Source organism: Castor canadensis, chromosome 15, assembly GCF_047511655.1.
Source record: "Castor canadensis chromosome 15, mCasCan1.hap1v2, whole genome shotgun sequence".
Classification (NCBI taxonomy): Eukaryota; Metazoa; Chordata; class Mammalia; order Rodentia; family Castoridae; genus Castor; species Castor canadensis.
Window position 1 is genome coordinate 65,934,295 of NC_133400.1, and position 15,615 is coordinate 65,949,909.

At 38.1% G+C, this 15,615-nt stretch overlaps 1 protein-coding gene across 39 annotated transcripts in view; it reads right to left on the reverse strand.

Annotated features, from left to right (window-relative positions):
* The window catches only part of Pard3 (par-3 family cell polarity regulator), a 689,221-nt gene that overhangs the window by 489,283 nt on the left and 184,323 nt on the right, over positions 1–15,615 (reverse strand). The window lies entirely within an intron of this gene.

The following is a 15,615-nucleotide window of genomic DNA, read 5'->3' on the forward strand; positions in this document are numbered from 1 at the left end:
TATATCAGAACTGAAGATACTATGTTTAAATACACACTATAGTTTGGTATTGTAGAGGACCAGAGCAAAAGATGCAAAGGAAAATGACAAGGTTTGCTTGCCTCTTGCCTCTCTTCCTAACCATACCGTGACCCAACCCTGCCTCAAAGAAACACTGTGTGTTTGCCTGAGTAACTTTGTCTTCAGTAGTCATCCCCATTTGTTTCATCTTTTAAGGTTATTGACATGCCAAATAAATCATGGAATCTTTAAAAAAAAAGAAAAGAATTCAAGTCCAATTGAATCATCCAGAAAAACACATTTTTAATTTTTTACATTTTAGGGCAAGAAATTTTTTAAGAGAACTATGGGAAAGAAAGCCATACAGGTACCAGAATTACAGAGACGTCTGTAATTCCAGCACTTCAGAGGCTGAGACAGAGAATCGAGTTCAAGGCTGGCCTAGGATAGATAGCAAGACACTGTCTCAAAAATAGAAAAAACAAACAAAAAGAATGGGAAAAGAAGAAGATAAAGAAAAAGCTGGTTTTTGATCATATAAAATTACAGATAACCAGATGGTGGCAGGTTTTCATTTCACCCCTCTAACCACCCTTAATATAGTGTGTCACCCCTGACTGCACTAATCAGCGCTCTATTGAAAGAGATGGCTATGTGAATTTATTGGAAACCAAATACATCACTAGAGAAACAGTCTCTAAAACCCAAAGATAATCCTGTAGGCTGACCAGTGTCAAGATCTGAATACTAAAACACACCAATCCAAATTTAGACACAGCTATGATATTTTTAGTTAGAGTGGAATGTGTCTCTGTACAGTTCCTCTGCATGTAATGCATAAATAAGAAAGGAAATCTAGCTTTCAACCTCATCCTCCCACTAAAACAACGTGCAATCAATTAACTGTTGTCAGCAGCAAAACTCAATTTTCTCCCCTGCATGTGGAGGTGAGTGCACAGAACAGATTGATAATCCCCGTTGAGAGTGTGCCTAAGTGTTTCTAAGCAACCTTGCCCCATCATCTTCCCTGACACAACAAGTGAAAGAGTCTGAACTGCAGGCTGATGGAGCTCTGAATACTAATGACAAGGCAAAGAGGAGAAAAACCAAAACCCAGCAGCAGCTTCTAGCTGTAAATAAATTCTAATTAAAACTTAGTATGCAGTTCGTACAGCTGAACCCAAGCCTACACATGGAGCTCCTCCAGCGACTGTCCATTGAACTGAGATGAACTCATTAATACACCTGTGTAGTTAGTTTAGCATGTGATTTGTGCATGTTTTCTGGGAATTACTTGGGAGAAAAAAAAAATCTTCCAGATATGTCCCCTTATTTGCTGTGGAATTTGCTTAATCCCCTTAGGAACATTTAAACTGACAACATCCTAAGTTAGCATCTCTGTACCAGAGACCCTGCATGGGGTCCCACGCACTGAGCCCCATGACAAGCTGGAATCACAGCCCAACACTTCTCACAGGGCTGGCCCGGCTGCTGCAGGCAACGCAGCGTGGCAGTGAAGCCAACGTGGATGAGAATGGAGACCACTCCTCTCCTCACACTCCCTCCTGCTCTGTGAAATCCGTCTCTCTCCTGCCCCAGCAAAATAAGCGGCAAGTGACTCCTCTCTCTGAAAAAGGAAAGTAATTTTTTCAACTAAAAACTCCCACAGGGCTGCTACAAAATAATATACATTTTTCCCTTTAAATTTTAAATCAGAGCTTTACACTAATTTGTGGATAGGACACATTTGTTTAATGTGTCAATTAACACTAGAATAAACTATTAAAAATATGATACCTCCTTAGAATAATTCAACTACTGCTCAATAAAAAATACTTCAGGAAGAATAAAAGGATAGCAACTATATCCAAACCACAGAAAAATCCTGTTTTGAAACATTTTTTATAATGAATTATCCTAGGCCCACTGAAAGCTATTGCATTTAAGGAAATTCCACAATTTTTTTCTTTAATAAGCAAGCTCTTTGTGTGGGTGAAATTTTTTAGTTGAGTGTTTTTTTTTTTTTTAAATCAGTTCAGGCTGAATTTATACTATTTAAAATGTTAAGAGATCTGCTAATTCAAAAAGAAGATGATGAACTAGGAGTGTAGCAAAATGGTAGGACACTTTCCTAATATGATCAAGGCCCTGAGTTTCATGCCCAGCTCTGGAGTAAAAAAAAAAAGAGGAAGGGGAGGAGGAGGAGGAGGAGAAAATGGTTAAACCACAACAGCAGCACCCACCACAAAGCCCAGCACCTCTCACTGAAAGAGGTGAGAACCTCCACATCTGCCATCAAGTGAGTCCATCTGCAACTTTACCTCAGTTTCCTCATCTGTAAAATGGGTGTTCTATATAAGGGCTCTTGTAAAGATTAAGTGAAAAAAGAGCCTGGCGCCAGCTCACACCTGTAATTCTAGCTATTTAGGAGGCTGAGAGAGAGAGGATCGCAGTGGGGCCAGTTAGTGAGACCCCATCTCAGCCAATAGTGTAGGTGAAAAAACATGTATTAGAAATTCATAGCTGGACAATAAGCACTAAATAGTGGCTATTATTTACACTACAGAAAAAAAATTGCGGGGCCACAGTACTGGGGTTTGAACTTAAGGCCTCACGTTTGCCAAGAAGGCTTCCTTACCACTGGAGCCAGGAAGGAAATTTTAATCATCTAATTAAAACGTTCTTGATAGAATCTCAAAAGGCATTTTAATCTGTCTGCAGAAAGCTGTAAAATGAAACTTTTTAAAACTTTGTGTCCATTCTCCATACTTTTCACTCATAGTGGCTGTTGTCCCTAAGACATATTCTACACCCTGCCCTTCCACATTTACATTTTTAAACTTGAAATTGTACACATAAGGATTTTCACCCTCATTCAAAGAGCAAACACGACTGCAGCAGTAAGGCCACTTACAGACACAACAGGTTGGAATCATAAGAAAGCTCCCACAACTCCACAAAATGGAATGTGCTATTTGAATACAAATAAAATTTTAATGTCATGCAGAAGGTTAACATGACCTTTTCTGACTCATAAGGCGTCTCCTTCAACCATCCTTGTGACCTAACACATGTATCATCTAATTTCTAAGAGAAAAAATAAAATGTGGTCAGGGCATGAAGAACTTTTTTTGGTTTAGCTTCTTTTCCTCCACAAAATATAGGTATCATACGAAAAATTAGCACACATACTTGCATTCAAATAAATATTCAATTCCAAACATCCCCTCCCCCCTACCCCACCCCAGACCTTTGGTGGTATTGGGCTTTGTGCTTGCTTGCAAACATGCTATCATTTCAGCTACATCTCCAGCACCACACTTGTTCCTATGAAAGTTGCTTTTATAGCTAATATTGGACTGGAGATACAGCTCAGTGGTACAGCACGTACCTTAGCATGGATGAGGCCCTGGGCTCAATCTCTCACACACACACACATACACACACACACACACACACAAACTATTATTACTTTCAAGTACAGCATCTTTAAATATAACTTAATAATTATTTGAGATTCTTAGGAAAGTACGCTCTAGAAATTTTGAAGGTATTTAGAAAAAAGAAGCCATTATACAAGGTTATAAATTTTTGAAAGCAGGAAAAAACAGGGTTTCAGCTTAATCCCTTCTTTTAAATGTGCAAATATGAAGGCCTTGAAAGGCACAACAATTTGGTAACAAATCTTGAGGCAGGGTCTGGTATAATGGCTCAAGTGGTAGAGTGCTTGCCTAGCAAGCACGAGGCCCTGAGTTCAAACCCTAGCACTGCCCCCGCAAATAAATAAATAAATCTTGGGTATGGAAATGTAGCTCAGTGGTAGAGCACTTGCCTAAGTTCAACCCCCAACACCACAAAAGAACATTACAAATCTAGAACTCAGGCCTAGGTCTTTGAGAATTTGCTCTTACTTGGTATAGAGTTGTACCTGTGCTGGAGGTGTTGTGAGAGGCAGTGGTGTAAAGGAAGGATTTTGCTGGTCTGGATATGAAACAGAATCTCACAATAACTCTATTACAGCCAATCCCTCTGGTGCCTAGAAACCACTATCTAGCATGCCTGACAACTGAAACATGCATGAGTTGATTCATTGGCTAACTGAAGGCATTCTTTATATCACAGCAAGCTGTTTTCACATTAGCTCTGCAACTAAACGAATATAAAGAATAGAAAGCTGATATCAACTATTTAAAAATTTACACCAAGAACCAAGGAATTCCCCGATAGAAATATAAAGACTTGCTGGAAGTTTCATTATGTGAATTTATTGCCAATTCAGTCATCTTAAAAGTTGTGCTATAAAACATATTGTCCTTTGCTGTTCCAAGTAACATTTGAAAGAAATAATAACTTTCTTAAGACTGTTGCTGGAATGTTCTTCCATTCTTTAAAGCCAAATCTTGGACCTTTAAAGAAATGGTGAGCTGGAATTCTGCCTATTATTCTCTAGGCAATTATTAGTTACATTAAAGAGTAGGGGGAGGGAATCAAATAAAAAACTATTCTAGCCTCAAGTTGCTTACATTTCCTCCCGAAGACTCTGCAGATAGTTGGAAATTAGAAGCAGTAGACAAATCTAGTGCTAGGATTACTGGTTAGAAAAGGACTTGAGAACAAATGTAATTTCCAATATCCCCTTGTTTCTACTTGTCTAAATGAATAAAGTAGTTATGGATGTACATACAGTTATATATAACAATATATACATATGTATAGTTTTATATATGTGTGTATATATATGTGTGTGTGTATATACATACATACATATATATATATATATATAGAAAGAGAGAGAGAGAGAGACAGAGAGAAAGAAAGGGGGGGAGGAATTAATTGGTCACAAAATTAAACCAGTATAACTGACCGGTAGAGCCAAAAAGTTAATGAAGCATCTTCATGCTGATCTACTGTGAAATGCATTCTGTGCTACCCAGACCAAGAGATGTACCATTCTCCCCTCCTCCTTAGTGAGGAAGCCTGATTTTTAGCTAAATAGTCACATGCTCACCTTACAGCAATTTATTTTCACATTAGCTCTATAACTAGAACAAGATAACAGCAGGAATGTTATTTGGTGCTTTACAAAAGCACTTCCAAGGGTAGACACATGTCCTGATTCCTTGCTTTCTTCGATTTGGAATGTGAACCCACAGCTGAAACTCAAGGGGTAACCAACTATCTTGGACCATGAGATGATGGTGCTAAAGGCAAGGCAGTGAGATGAACACCAAGTCCTGTGACACTGGACTGTGTCAGAATCTGACACTAGGCTGTATACATACCAACCCTGAACTCTTGACTTCTTTTACATAAGAGAGAAATAAACTTCTAACATGTTTAAGCTGCTGTTATTATTGGGGGGGAGGGGTGTGTGGAACTGGGATTATATATCACCATATTTAATCATAAGTAAACAATATGCCAAAATGCCAGTTAAGCAACAATTCACTGAGAAGACCAGGTGTCCTCATGAAACAGATATGTAAGTGTCTTGTTCTCAGAAACAGTCCTAAAGCCACTACTCTAAAGCAATAGTATCAGAGGCACACGAGCTGCCTCCTCTTGTTGCCATCGCTGGGTTTTGTCTGGACTTTTGGTTTTCAGCCTTTGGAAGCATGAGATTGCTATGTACATCATTTCAGGTGTCACTTTCATTATTTAGAATCCCTGCCTCTTCTTTTCCTCTGCCTTCTTGAGTGTTTCATCAAACTGTTAATCAGTCCAGCCTTCTAAATTAAGGAAATGGAACTCACTCAATCTGCTTTTAGACACAGTTAAGAAAAAGATGTTAAAAAACATAAATAGGAAATCTTATCTTCCAGAGGTCACTGCACAGATGAAATATGAGGGTATATGTGAATCCACTTTGTAAACACTAACATACAATACAAATACTGCTAGTAATGATTTTAGTTGAAATAATAAGGATAGGAAAACAGACACTTTCCTTCCCAGAAGCAGAAGTTGTTTGCAATTTTCTATCACTTTAGTGCTCCAAAATTTTCTACAAAATTGTTTTTATATTTTAAAAATCAATGTAAATTGAGGGATAATTTAAATTCTTCCATCTCCACCTACTTAATTCATATAAAAATGCCACAATATTTTACTTATTAGAGCCTTTGGTATAAATAAGTCATACAGAATGACAAATTCTTAGTATTACTCAGATTACAAAACCTATACTTGATTCATGAATTTGAATATGTGAAGATGCCTGGCATGTCCTATTGATTCTTTAAACTATTATTTCTTCTTGGGCCACATTAGACAAAAGCATATGTTGATGTGAGAATCTTAAAGTCAAAAGGACAGTCCACCGTTATTGCTTTAGAGACTGAAACCTTATCCTCCCTCATTGTCCAAATAGACAAATCACTAACCACTTCTTAAAATTAAGACCGAACACTGGTGTCATCTCACAGTACCCCCGTGCACTGGTCTTTCTAATGCATTAAGGAAGAAAGAGCTTTTGCTTGGAATAAAGACCCACGGGTTTCAATTCCACTTCAGCCTCCTCCTATCTGTAACCCTTGGTAACACACTACAACTTCTCTAAGATTAAGCCTAAACATGTAAAATAAGGTAAAGTGCTTTCAGGTGCTTAGTCGCACTTCATCTGTTCTCAAGCAGATGGGGTCAGTCCCTTGAGGAAGAAAGGTATATGGCATTCAACTAATCAAAAGGTTGAAAATCCTAGCATTTGCATGAAAACAAATGGTGTCTGACTTAGCCAAGTTTTGTGTGTCTCCACAACATGCTTTTCTAAATTATTACAATTTCTGTCGAAAGACATCTCTTTTGCAAAGTTCCATGATTAGAGACGTTCTTGGTTTGCCCAATCTAAATGCCAACTAATCATGGCCTATAGTTGGACTAAATGGTGGGCTGGTTGTACTTCAATTTCATAACTAATTCATGAAATAATCAATTGTTATTTTACCACCATCTCCTAAAATAGTTACCTCCTCGTTAGATTTTTTTCCCTCCTTTGAGCCTATGGATTTGATAATCTTTTTGAAAAGACATCTTTTTTTTTTTTCCTATCATATTAAACTTGTATGTTTAACACCATGGCTTCAATCTCTCTAACACTTACTTAAAAAAAAAAAAAGGCATTCCATTCAATTATTTTTAGATTTCATTAATAGAGCTAATTCTTCTAGATCATTAAAGAAAATATAACATTATCACATGGTTCTCTTCAATTTGCAATGTTTTCAATAATCACCACCTCGTGGACAGTTCATTACACATTTAACATTTCTTTGTCCAATTCAGTTAATTTGGCATGTAAGATTTTGAAAATATTGCATTCTCAAAATCATGCTATCTAACAGCTCCAGCCTTTTTTTAATCAAGTAATTCTATAAAGCTATCAGGGAAAGCAATCAGGTTTTGTATGATGATTACTACTTTAAAGTCTTTAGGCCTGCTTCCGTTATCTTACAGATGTTCACACATTCTTATTAATGTTTATTTCATCAGTCTATTAGGAACTGAAATTAAACTAATTTTTCTTTTTAAAAACAATCTGCTATATTTTGCCTGCTAATTCTTTATTATTTCTACTACTGAGGCTCACTGATTTTTCTATTTATTTATTTATTCATTCATTCATGCATTTTTTTGTCTAAGTCTAGAAGTCTACAGGGGCACCCATCCTGGGAAGAAAGAGAAGACAATTGTGGTATGTGGGTGTGATTTCAGGTCACTGGGCAAACACGCTTCCTATCACTCAAATGGTCCTGCCTTCAATTCTGAAGGTTTTTGCCTTCTGTAAATAATGTTATAGTTTATATAATTTTTAAGGTGCAAATACTGTTGCTTGTGAAAAGTGAGGAAGAGTGCTTGAATTTGCTCTTTTAAGCCTAAACCAATTCTAATAAGGATACACACATAAAAAAGCTAGCAACATTCATTGACTGCAAGGAAGGAAACTAAATGGCTTGTACACAGTGTGGTCACTTACACACTTTGCATTTTGAACCAGGTGTATGCATCACTTTAAAAAAATGTAGGTTACCATCCTAGGCCTCAAGAATCAGAGTCCTCCACAAAATTTTACTAATTTTATTTTAATTTGTTTCCCCCAAATCCCATATTTGAATATCCATGAGAAGAAAATGGATGATTCATGTAAAGTAACTACTATTTCTCTAATGCAGATTAGCTATTATCCTCAACCAGACAGAGGCAAAACAGAAATAGGAAACTTGGAAATAGAATATGGGAAATAATGTAGAAAGAACCATGTATACAAGAGAAGCAATGACCTATGGAAACCTGATCACTTTCTCTAATTACTTGATTTTAAAAAGTCAGTATCAAGGATTTGGTAAAGCACCAAGAAGCAATGTGATAGAATAAGTAAGGACAGATCTCAGACCCTTTTCATCATACCTCAAATTTCTCCTTGGGCTAATCTTAAATGAAAAACACTTTGTTTGCTATCAGAATTATATACTGTACAGTTTCCTTAACACAAACAGGGATGCAGTGGAAGGGAGGGGAGAAAAGCGGAAAATGGAAGACTGGTCTAAAGACATATGGCTGAGTACATCAGAATATGTGGCTTTGTACAGATCAACTGACATACCCATGCATGTGTTTAACTCAGGCATGTTAATAATTTTTATTGTATTACTATGATTGCTTACCTCTGTAAAATAGAGTAGATAATGCTCCCCGAATTAAAACCACCATTATAAAACAGCGTTATCTCAAAGACAAAGGGGACTCTGATAACCAGGTAGAGGAATTCATATGTCATGGCCTAGCTTCCTTTAGAGTGTTCCAAAGGAAGGAGAGTTATACAATGTAGCCACTGTGGAGTCAGTGGGAATATCCTGTGCCTCACACACCTAGACATTTACAGTGTCAAGAGCAGTTTGCTTTCACTGAACTCCTACATGGAGGCTTCCCTGTGTTATGAGTTTTGCCCAAACATGAGAAAAACCATGACTAGTTAGAAGTGTCAGGATTTTATCACTGGCCAATAAAAGTAATCATTATACAAATCAACGTAAGTCCCTAAACTCAGTCCTATTAGCACCCTGACTCTCAGTTGGGAACTGGTTCTGCAGATGGCACCATCAGTGAGCTGAAATGAAAACTCTGCTGCTGCTGTCTCAAAATTCACAATCTTTTTTTGGATGAAAAACCCATATTTTACATCTGCTCTGGGACTTGCAAACTGTGCAGCCCATTCTGGCCCTGCCTCTCAATGTGGTCTCAGGAATGGCAGCATCAGTTCCTATCGGGAACACGTGAGAAATGCAGGTTCTCAGGCTCCATCCAAAACTTACTGATCAAATGTTGCATTTTCACAAGTGCTCACCACAGCATCATATGTGTTGAGGTCAGAGAAGCACTCCTCTATCAGAAGTGATTCAACAACAAAACATAAAATTCCTTCAAAAATACCAAGTTGTGGAAGATACATGGTAAATGGTTCAAAAATCAAGAAATTTAAACAGAGCCACTATCCTTCTCTTAAATTCATGCACCAAGTCTCATAACCACTTTCAAAAATGGGGAGTACAGTCATATATTTGCTGCCTAACCTCCCAGTAATCCAAAATGTAACTGTATTTAGAGATAGGATCTTTAAAGAGGCAATTAAGCAAAAATGAGGTCATTAGGCATTCATTAAAGGGAATGAAAAATCTACTGTTAAATTTATATGGAAACACAAGAGGCCACGAATAGCCAAGGCAATACTCAGTCAAAAGAACAATGCAGGAGGTATCACAATACCTGACTTCAAACTATATTACAAAGCAATAACAATAAAAACAGCATGGTACTGGCACAAAAAAAGACATGAAGACCAGTGGAACAGAATAGAGGACCCAGATATGAAGCCACACAACTATAAGCAACTTATCTTTGACAAAGGAGCTAAAAATATACGATGGAGAAATAGCAGCCTCTTCAACAAAAACTGCTGGGAAAACTGGTTAGCAGTCTGCAAAAAACTGAAACTAGATCCATGTATATCACCCTACACCAAGATTAACTCAAAATGGATCAAGGATACAAGAAAGATTAGGAAATACTCTGGAGTTAGTAGGTATAGGTAAGAACTTTCTCAATGAAACCCCAGTAGCACAGCAACTAAGAGATAGCATAGATAAATGGGACCTCATAAAGCTAAAAAGCTTCTGTTCATCAAAAGAAATGGTCTCTAAACTGAAGAGAACACCCACAGAGTGGGAGAAAATATTTGCCAACTATACATCAGACAAAGGACTGATAACCAGAATATACAGGGAACTTAAAAAACTAAATTCTCCCAAAACTAATGAACCAATAAAGAAATGGGCAGGTGAACTAAACAGAACTTTCTCAAAAGAAGAAATTCAAATGGCCAAAAAACACATGAAAAAATGCTCACCATCTCTAGCAATAAAGGAAATGCAAATTAAAACCACGCTAAGATTCCACCTCATCCCTGCTAGAATAGCCATCATCAGCAACACCACCAACAGCAGGTGTTGGAGAGGATGTGGGGAAAAAGGAACCCTCTTACACTGTTGGTGGGAATGTAGACTAGTACAACCACTCTGGAAAAAAATTTGGAGGCTACTTAAAAAGCTGGACATCGATCTACCATTTGATCCAGCAATACCACTCTTGGGGATATACCCAAAAGACTGTTACTCCAGAGGAACCTGCACATCCATGTTTATTGCGGCACTATTCACAATAGCCAAGTTATGGAAACAGCCAAGATGCCCCAGCACTGACGAATGGATTAAGAAAATGTGGTATCTATACACAATGGAATTCTATGCAGCCATGAAGAACGAAATGTTATCATTCGCTGGTAAATGGATGGAATTGGAGAACATCATTCTGAGTGAGGTTAGCCTGGCCCAAAAGACCAAAAATCGCATGTTCTCCCTCATATGTGGACATTAGATCAAGGGCAAACACAACAAGGGGATTGGACTTTGAGTACATGATAAAAGCGAGAGCACACAAGGGAGGGGTGAGGATAGGTAAGACACCTAAAAAATTAGCTAGCATTTGTTGCCCTTAATGCAGAGAAACTAAAGCAGATACCTTAAAGCAACTGAGGCCAATAGGAAAAGGGGAACAGGTACTAGAGAAAAGGTTAGATCAAGAAGAATTAACCTAGAAGGTAACACCCACGCACAGGAAATCAATGTGAGTCAATGCCCTGTATAGCTATCCTTATCTCAACCAGCAAAACCCCTTGTTCCTTCCTATTATTGCTTATACTCTCTCTACAACAAAATTAGAAATAAGGGCAAAATAGTTTCTGCTGGGTATTGGGGGGGAGTGGGTGGTAAGGGAGGGGGTGGGGGCACGGGGGAGAAATGAACCAAGCCTTGTATGCACATATGAATAATAAAAGAAAAATGAAAAAAAAATGAGGTCATTAGGGTAGACCCTAATTTAATAGGACTGGGATCCTTATAAAAGGAGGATATTTGGACACAGACATGTACAAAGGGAAGACCACACAAGGACAGAGGGAGATGGGAATCATTTACAAGCCAAAGAGCGAGGCCTAAGAAGAAAGTAACACCACTAACAACTTACCTTAAGACTTCTAGCCTCCCAAAGTGAGAGAAAAGAAATTTTTGTTGTTTAAGCCAGTCTGTGGTTCTTTCTTATGACGTCTAACCAAACTTAAACAAGTATGTTGCAAATCAAACCAATACTATCAAAGTATAGTTTCTTCCTGTTCCTAACAACATCCAATTCACAGTTCCACTGATGGTGGGGCAAAGGGGGTAATCAAAGGGTTACTTTTTTAAGAAAAACTCTCCGGTTTTGGCCTTACATCAGAACATGCAAATGATTCTATGTACAGACCTAATGTAAGCAGTAATGCACAGTATTTATTCATAATTCTGATGGCTGCACACACTAGAATTTGCAAGCAAGAGGAAGTAGGAGCATGGCATGGTAGCCATCTTAAGGTGTCCCCGACTGCCTGACCTCCATTTCTACAGCTCAGACAACGATGGTGAACATCATCTAACCACAATCATTTCACAAATGCCAACTGCCAATCTCACTGTAGGTTCCATTAACATGAATACAATTAGACCTTGTATGAAAAACAATCTCAGCGGAGTCCATTCTCAAGTCTCTTCTTCGCTGCAGATGGACAGTGGGCAATAATAGCCAGGGGCACATCTGTGCACAAAAGCTGAGGGCTACTCACCAATCACTCTGCAAATCTAATTTAAAATCAGTGCTAGAGGAAGAGTAAGACTCAAAATAACCACTCAATAAATCCTAGAAATTATGACAAATCCAATGTGACTATAGAATCCACTTGCTTTTCAGAATATACATAGTGTTGCTTTCCTCTGGTTTCCAATTCTCCCCCTTTAAAATTGTGATAGTACATAACCCATTCTTGGTTGCATTTTCACTGATTCACAGTGAAACAATGCTACTTATTATTTTTAAGCTGGGAGTGGGAAGGAGGAGTTGGAAACTGAACTAAAGAAGAACAAGGAAAACACTAGCTTTTGAGTTTTGGGTTAACCAAAAGAGAAGTTGTATTCAAGAGAGCTGGGTTTTTTTCCTGCTACCAGTTAAGGATACCTATACAACAAGGGTCTAGCTCATAACACCCTTTCTGGTTTGCAAACAGAAGTTTCCAAAAGGAATCCCAAAAGGAGACTCTGAAGATGGACGTGTCTGAAGAATCTAGATGTGTATGTTCTATAGAAATCCTGATTCTTTAAAATGTATGAGTGGACCTCATAAACACTATTTCTAAGAGCAGCTGCACAAGGACAGGGATAGGCAAAATAAAACATACAAGGATACCCTTTCTGTCCTTATTTTAACCAGTTATTAAATCCCTCACTTTTCTTCCTTCTGCCTCTACTAACCTAATCAATACCTTGAAACTACTGTTTCTGGCCCAGAAATAGATCCGTAAGGCAGGAACAAGAGGTAGTCCCACACCCCCAGTTCTGTCCCTACTGAGAGCCCCCTACCACTCACTTCCTACAACACTCCACACTCCCCAGCCTCTACTCTTGCTACCATCCACCTCCAGTAATGAAATAGCCATTTTTGAGCTTGCAATTTCCTCCAAAAAAATCTCTTTGTGTGCCCAAATGCTTGGCAAACCCAAGACCAAAAGAGTCCACCATTATAAACTCAAGAGAAGAAGATTCCAAGCAGAGGAACAAAAAAAAGCAAGATCCAGAAATGAAGATGGTGGGCTCAAGGAGCAAAAAGCCATGACACATAGCTAGGTGATGGTGGGAAAGCAGGACTGGTGCAAGAAGCTCATGGAATTTAGGAGTTTGTGCATTCATTGTTACCAAACTTAAAACTACAACACACTTGCTTTGGGGATAAGCCAGCATAGTCCTGATCACAAGGGACTGTCCACACAACAGCAGACCCAAGGAAGGTGCAGTGGATGGATGGTGAGTGCCATCAGAGAAGCCCTGGGGTCGATGTGCTGAGGGAAAAATTATCGAGGAATGGGGCACAGAGGGAGACTGACAATATACTCCAGTAAGCTGCATCATTCTAAAGTTCTTCACTTTAGTCCTACACAGACCAAACTTCAGGAACTCCAAAATATCCATCGAGTTAAGAAGAAACAGCATATCCTAATCCAAAGCTCTGTACAATACTGGCCCAACTTTCTTTTCAGACTAGACAGCTGATATCCTATCAATCTAAGACACCCTCATTATTTGTTAATAAGACTCAGAATTTGTCTCTAAAACTCTTGCTGATGCAACAAATTCTACTACAAAACGAGGTGAAACTAACCTGCTCTGAGTCACCTGGCACATTAATTTTATCTTTCTGGGTGGGAACTAATACAAGGACATAGTTAGGACTCAGGTTGAGTAGCTGACATATTCCCTCTACGAGAATGCAATTAGAACACATTCTATTCCATTAGCACTTCACTAGAATGCTCCCACATAACACCTAGTACAGAACACTGCCTTCATAAAGAGCTAATGCTCTGAAAGCCTACTATGTTCTAGGCAACATATAAGAAATTTTACTTACATAATCTTATGTGACGCTCATAATTCAGTGATATATCACAATGCACGTTTCACAGAACTACTGGTTCAATGTAACACAAAACAGTCAAAAGAGTCAGATGTTCCCAGGAACTTGGGATACGCCTTCCTCCATACTCATTCAATAAAGAGCCACTGAGTGTCTACTCTATACCAGGCACTGCTCAGACTGTGCAGATGCAAATGTGAGCAACAAGACAAATGGAAGAAGCACCCTACTATAACTTTTTAACAGAGGTGGGCAGTAGGAAAGGCACAGGTATGATACCAATGTGAGTTAGGAGCAGAAATGCTATGGGGCAAAGGCAGGACCTAGGTGATAAGAAATGTAAAGGAGGGAATTAATGGATGAGAAAACTAATATTTGCATGATAGATGTTCATAGTATCAGTAAGTACTCAAAGCAGAATAAATTCTGAAATTGCTTGAAAATAAAACAAGACTAAATGTATAGGTATATGAATCATATCTACATATATACACATGTATATTTGAAAGGTACTTTTTGCTAGGGTGTGCTGGGATTCAACCTAGAGCCTCGAACTTGCTAAGTGTATACTCTACCACTGATATATATATTTCCCTAACCCCTATAAAGGTTGTGAAAATTCAACCAGCGTTTCTTAATTGGGTATACTTTGTACTAGGTACATAAAACAATAAATGAGTTATGATAACAGGTATAAACAAACCATACCACTATTTGCCAGTCATAGAGTTCATACATATTTTATGGTGTGGAATGTGTATTATTTCTAATCACCAGATTAACTAGCATATGTGTGCACATGCACCTGCCAGCATTGAAACCTATAAATCACTGAATATCTCAGAACTATTAGAAAACACTAATTCAATTCCACAAGCCAAATTACACCTCACAATTTCCATCAATGGACTTGAATAGAACCTTGTGATGATTAATGTTTTATTAGAGATTATCCAGATGGGGACAGAGAGCCTGCCACTTCAAATTGAGGATGTTGGCTCAGTACCACGGACTGTGCAAAGAATGAGCTATCATTCATCTGAGCATTACTATTTAAATTTAGTAGTAAAAACCTGAAAAAGTTTAACTTACTTAGGAATTCATTTCTGTCATTTAAGACTTGATACTGTTTCTTACTAGAAACCAAGAGACCAGAGACTTTTGAGAAGTCTTACAAATCTCACCATTAAAAAGATGTGTAACTCTTAAGTGATCTGAGCTCCAGAGAGAAATGCTGGTGCATGGATTTACAAGCCTCTGCTACAGGGCTATTTAAAGCTAACCCATTTTTCATGGATTTACATTTATTAGTCCTCAATTATGACGCATGCCTCTCCCAAGCACACAAATGATAGCTCCCTCCTTAGAGAAAGCAAAGGAAAGTTTATTACTTTGTCAGGTGCATGCCCTCAGGACCACACAAAGCACAGAGGACATTTTCTGCAGGTAGAACCTTTCTGTTCAATCAAAGCATGCTACTTGAAGGACCTAGCATGGGTGTCATCAATTTGTAAAAACACTGTTTATGAAAAGACCCATAATTTACATTTAATGACTATTACTTTTAAA